This window comes from Cupressus sempervirens, chromosome 6 (assembly GCF_028749045.1).
Source record: "Cupressus sempervirens isolate cs-2001-9-10 chromosome 6, ASM2874904v1, whole genome shotgun sequence".
In the NCBI taxonomy this organism is placed as follows: Eukaryota; Viridiplantae; Streptophyta; class Pinopsida; order Cupressales; family Cupressaceae; genus Cupressus; species Cupressus sempervirens.
In genome coordinates this window covers 440,036,696-440,043,119 of record NC_143123.1, presented here as the reverse complement: position 1 = coordinate 440,043,119, position 6,424 = coordinate 440,036,696, and the positions used below count along the sequence as shown (strand labels likewise).

The following is a 6,424-nucleotide window of genomic DNA, read 5'->3' as shown; positions in this document are numbered from 1 at the left end:
TATTCAGTTGTGTATTCCTAAGAGTTCTATGAGGTTGAATTTGATTAAGGAAAGACATAGTGGTGGATTGGTTGGACATTTTGGAAATGATAAGACAAATGAGTTTGTTGAAGGATAATATGTATTATTGTTCATGGATGTATAAGGATGTTCAGACATTTGTAAAGAGTTGTGTAGTTCATCAAGTTGCAAAAGGAGTAAGTCAAATTACTAGATTGTATACACCTATTTTTGTTCTAGAGAGACCTTGCAGTGACATCAGTATGGATTTTTTCCTTAGATTATCTAAGATGTCCAAGGGGTATGATTCTATTTTTTTTTTTTGTGGATTGATTTACTAAGATGGCTCATTTTATTTCTTTTAAAAAGACATTAGATGTTCAGCATGTTGTTGAGATTTTCTTCACAGAGATAGCAAGTTTGTTGGTTACTTTTGGAAGACTTTGTGGAAGACGATGGGTACTGAGTTGAAGTTTAGTTCTACATTCCATCCACAAATAGATGGACAAACAGAGGTTATGAATAGAAGCTTGGGTAATTTGTTGAGATTTTTAGTTGGAGACAAGCCAAGTAATTGGGAGCTAGTATTAGCATAAGCTAAGTTTGCATATAACAATTTTGTGAATAGGAGTAAAATGAAAACACCTTTTTTGATTGTTATTGGAATACAACCATATTATATTTAAGGGGTATTGTTGGTGAAGAGAAGAGAAGTGTTGCAGGAGAAGAGTTTCTTGATTTTATGAAGTCTTTTCATGAGGAAGTAAAGTTAATATTGGAACAAAGTAATTTGAAGTATAAGGAGAATGTTGATAAGTCTAGAAGACATCATGATTTTGAGATTGGTGATAAGGTGATGGTTCATTTGAAGAAAGGAAATTTTTTTATGGGAACATATAGTAAGTTGAAGATGAAGAAGTTTGGACCTTGTAAGATCTTAAGAAATTTTGGCAGTGGTAATGCTTATGAAGTTAAGTTACCTAATGACATGGATATATCTTCTATATTCAATATTGATGATTTTTATAAATATCATGAATTAGATGATGAAGTTTTTGTATTGGATAATTATCCTAAGAAGCAAATTGGAGAGGTTGAACAAATATTGGATCAGAGAGTTGGTAAGATCACAAGAGGAAAAGATTACTATGAGTATTTAGTAAAGTGGAAGACCAAACCAGTTGAAGATGCTACTTGGATTTTCCAATCTAAGTTGGATTCAGCTCAGGTTGTGACATCTCAATGATTCAAGAGAATCATTTCTTTCAACCCTGGTTTTTTTATGCAAGAGCATCCTGGGTTGTATTGGTATCATGTATGTTCACCAAGTTTCTTAGTTGTTGTCAAGTTGCAATGCCTTGTATTGTTGAGTTCTCTTTGTTTTTCAAGTTTGTAGTTGTTGTTGAGTTATCCTTTGGTGACCAAGTTCTCTATGTTTTTTGAGTTCATAGTTGTTGTCGAGTTCCTTTGGTTTTCGAGTTCTCTTTGGTTAACGAGTTTGGAGTGTTTGTTGAGTTCCTTTGGTTGTCGAGTTCCTTTGGTTGTTGAGTTCCTTTGGTTACTAAATTTTCCATATTGCAACATTTTGTTTAGTCCTTTGTTTTACCGATTTTTTTGTGTATGGTTTCTTGTTGAAACTAACTGTTACATTTAATTTTGTGATAGGTATTTGTTGAGAGCTGACTTGTGGCTTAATGTAAGGGTTTAATTAGTTGGTGTTTGTAATAGGATGACTTGTGGTCATGCGTGTATTTAAAGGGGTCTTGGGTAGAGTTTTAGGAGGATGGTAGAGTAGGAAGAGCAAAAGAAAAATTAGAATGCAAAGTTTATCATTGAGGATTGAAGTCTGATTGTAATGTTGGTTATAACCTAGAAGGCCTTACAACTGGACATGTATATTGATATTTTGATGAATCTATAAGCATTTGTTCCTCTATCTCCTTGCTTGTTGTTATTTGTATTATTTTTCATTGTGTTTACTCTCGTAGGTAGCTTGGATAGATGGATGTTCCTTTGGCCCTAGTTATTTCATCCCTTCCTATGTCATTTATAGAGATAGTTGACCAAAAGAAAAGATTGTCATGTGCAAGAACCTAAGGAAGACAAGAAGTCTATGGTGTTGCTTTATCTAGTGGCCAAACAAAAGAGACTATAGTTGGCATACAGAGCAAGAAGGTTTAAGAGGATGAATGCTTGAAGGGTGAACAAGTTGTCAGAGCTAAAGAGAATGAATGCCAAGAAGAATGGAGGATTGAACTAGAGATCTATAATTTGCAAGTGAGTTGTAAGTTTTTATTAGATCAACTCATGTTGTTACTTTCTAACAATTGTACCAATGTGGATAAATCCTTTGGATTAAGGCTGACCTAAAAATCATTTGTAAATCCTTTAACTAGGTGGAATTCTAATGGAATGTTATGAGGGCCTCTAACAAGGCTCACTCTTAATAGGATTATTTAATCCTCTAACTAGGTCACATTTAACAGTGTGTATTGTAACCTTTAACAAGGTTGGCCTTTCACAGGGCATCACTTTAGAAGAGTGAAATTGGGTAACATGTTAGTGGTGGTTTTTCCCAAATTGGGTTTCCATGTAAAATCCTTGTGTCAAATTGTGTGAATGTGTTTATGGTATTTCATGTTTACATTACTACAAAGTTATCTTGACCAAGCACAGTAACCTACTAAGTTAAGATATTGTATGATCTAATGGATGCATGCATGTTATAGTTTTATGGATATGGGTTTATTAAGCACTAAAAAATTTTATTTGTAGTTTTGGACCTTGGATAACTGATTCACTCCCCCCCCTCCTCATTTATTGTAAAGAATTCCAACAGAAATAGTCTTCTAATTAACAATCCATATCTAAGACATCTAGAATGAAGGAGAAATTGCTTTAGAATAGATGTTAATATTCATTGTTGTGTTTTTTTACCAGCTCATGCCAAAAAGAAGCCTACGCTTAGTAGAGGATGGAATGATTTCTCAATAATAGTCACATATTTCCATTTCCAAATGCTTGATATTCACACAACCTCAAATACTTAGCTCAAACATTTATATCTTTATATAGTAAACCTTATTAAGACTAGGAAATATTTTGTTCCAACTATATTGCCCAATCTCAACAATGACCAATAAAGAACCTAATAAAATTAAATGTATCTCCTATAATGTTATGTCGGTACATATATTTGTTCAACCTTCAAAAAAATTCACTCAATATGCATGGTACTAACAACACAAATATTCTTTATTACACTATACCGAGTTGAGTCCACTAGAGAATTATTTTCCACACCAATATTCATTGGATCCTTCAGAATTATGTAAGTTTGGTAATTAGCCAATAAGCTGTCCCTATGAGATTGCTTGAAATCGGAATTTGTCTCACACATGAAAACTATTGCTCATAAATGGTTTTAGATGGCCAAAAGATGGTTTGTCCTCTTGTCAATAATGGTTCCAGACAACATTGAATGGCTTGTAATTAAAGGTACACAGAGAGTGCATTGGAAAGCAATAATTGATCAGTCCAATCTTATCATCAAAGATTCGATCAGATCAATTATAATCTGCACCTTACACATTTTTTTATTTATGAAACGCACTCATGGTTTGAGAGTTGAGGCTCAAAAGGTTATAGAATGAATCATACTACTTGTCAAAACAAAGTTGTCTTGCATGCATAAATATCATGGGATGCAAAAATATCACCACCCCTACCAATGTCATGGCTCTGCAATAAATTGGCATATCCTAAGTTGCCCCTAAATTGTTCACCTTTTTTTAGCTACTATAAACCACTGAGCATCCATTAATGAATTTTCTAGTATAATAACTTTAAGCAACTGAAGACCACAAAACTATGTAAAAGTAAAATTAATGAAAACTCCTGCAATTCTACAAAAGCTTTGAGATTCTTGTTTTTTGGTTTTGACCAGGTGAGTTTGGGTGAAAATATGAGTAAAATGTTGAGATAGGGGCAAAAATGGCAGAACAAAAGGTGATTTTATTGTTTGTTTTGTTTTAGTTGTGTGTGTTTGTGTGTGTTTGAAATGCGTGAGTTTAAGTTTAATTCACGCAATGGGCATGGGAACGTATTGAATTGTCATAGGTGTCATGCATGAAGGCATCTATTTGTTAAGAGATTGGGAAATTTAGGTTGGCTTTCCATTTTTTACCTTTTGCTTTTTTGAATTCATCTCTTTGTTTGTTTATCCCTTTCATTATTTAGAAAGTTGGAAGTCTCCAAATTTAATGTCCTTGTTCATTTAAATTAAGCCTGTAAATACAATCTATATATTCATTTATCCTTTTCTTTTGGAATTTTTTAACTTCGGTGATCTTGATGTTGTCTCTGATGTTATACTAGGAATGTTAAAACATGCAAAGGTAGCTCAGAGCTCTCTCACTACAGCCAAATCAATATTGTCAGTTGTAGAGATGAATCCACATAGGTCTAGTACAGAGCTGAATAATACGCCTTAGGTTCAAGATAAGCTACAAGAAATAGCCTCCATTATGATTAAAAAGGCCCTAAATAGTTAGGAGGATCTTTAGAATCTAGAAAAATACAAACTGATCTCATGTGCAGGGCCAGAGCTGAGAATTCGCTTATGCAATCCACAATAGAAGCTAGTTTTGGAGAGCTTATTAACCTAGAAAATCGTATACTTATTCCAAATGAGAAAGCATATGCAACTCGTGAAAGGCTACTTGGAAGTGGATAAGGTTTCTGATTTGGCTGATTTTCTTATCAAAGTACATCAGGAGGAAGGCTCTGTTTCCACAAAAAATTCTCCTAGTGCTCAAGTGATTGATGTTTGTATTGCATTGGGTTGGATAGAAAAGGCACATGAAGTAACTGCAGTTGAGGTTCCAGTAGGAGCTCGAGCTTATTCTTCACTCCTGAAAGCTTACTGCAAATCATGATGACCTATAGAGGTTGCTATACTTCTGAAGGAAGTTAGGAAGGTAGGACTTCAGCTCAATGTCAGCTGCTATGATGATCTAATTGAGTTACGTGTGTTAGACAGGGACCTGCATGGTGGTCTAGATCTCTTCACAGAGATGAAAGACATTAAGATTGCATCATCAACAAATAACTACCAGTCCCTGACAAAATTTACAAATCAAAGTAAGTGAGATTTGAGGGTCTGTTTGCTAGAGGAAGTAAAAGATGATCAAGAAGATGTTGTTGGTATGCATGATTGGAATTCTGTGATAGACTTCTACAAGAAATAGCTAATGCATGATGCAGAGAAGGCTTTAAAGAAGATGAAAAAGCTAGGATATTAGCCTAATTTACAGACTCTTTTTTCTTTGGTACAAGGTTACTATACTGCAAGAGGCAAGTATGAAGAGATAATAATGTTGCAGGTGGATGTGAAGAAGATGGCATCGAAAGTTTCAAATACTAGAGTAAAGCCCTTACGTTTTGATCAAGAGCTTCTTGACAATATTTTGTATGTGTTTGTTAGAGGGAGCTTTTTTAGAAAAGCCCTCCAAGTGATTTCTATTATGGAGTGGAAGAATATGTTTATAGAAAAAGCGAAATACAAACAGGTTTATTTGAAGTATCATAGAAACCTTGCTGCAAATATGAAAACTCGCAAAGTACAAACTAAAGTGCAATTTACAAAAAGAGAATAGGCAATGGCTTATAAAAGGTGGATAGGCTTAGATTAGAATTCTTCATATATTGGTTGGGAGTGTGAGGGTAAAGGCTTCCATGTTGAGGCTCTACATGCACTACTCCTATTACCAGTAGGCTCTGCGTAGATTATGCAAGGTTCTCAGATATTGTTGCTAGTTGAAAGAAGGTGCTTAGTGAGAGGTGGGGGTGTCATTGAAAGGAATAAAGTCATCCAACTCGTTAATGAAATGTGTGCTAGTGACATTTGTGCAAAGAAATGTGTGATCACTTTGTAATTACAACCTTTCAAGAGTGACATATGACAATTATAGTTCCTTAAAAATCAATGAATAAGAAAAAGAAAAGAAAATTCACTCTTAATAAATAGATACAAGCCACTAATGTGACTAAAACCCGAAACTTGAAGTACATCGATAATTAGCAATACCTGGAGACAAAATCCATGAAAGCTTTACTACCATTCATTACAATAAACTAATATTGGAAAAGAAAACTATTATTTCCAACTCAATGGATGCACAATGTAATTTGAGTAATTGGAAAACCAAGTGAATACCCTACATGAACAAAATTTCTAAGAAAATATCCATTTCTTCCAACCAGCACTAGCAGATATAGAAAACAATTAATAAATAAATAAATAGTTGTTTTAACACATTTTGTTTTAGTAGCAGTGGTGGAGAAAATCAAAGCTTATTTTGGTACAAGCAATAAGGATGCTAGAAAAGTTCGATGTACATTTTGTGATCACATTTTTCTTTAA

General features: G+C 34.0%; 1 pseudogene; it reads left to right on the top strand.

Moving 5' to 3' along the window:
- The first annotated feature begins 3,993 nt into the window (after positions 1-3,993).
- On the top strand, positions 3,994-5,693 carry LOC149552948 (pentatricopeptide repeat-containing protein At1g03100, mitochondrial pseudogene; annotated as a pseudogene).
- Positions 5,694-6,424: the final 731 nt, after the last annotated feature.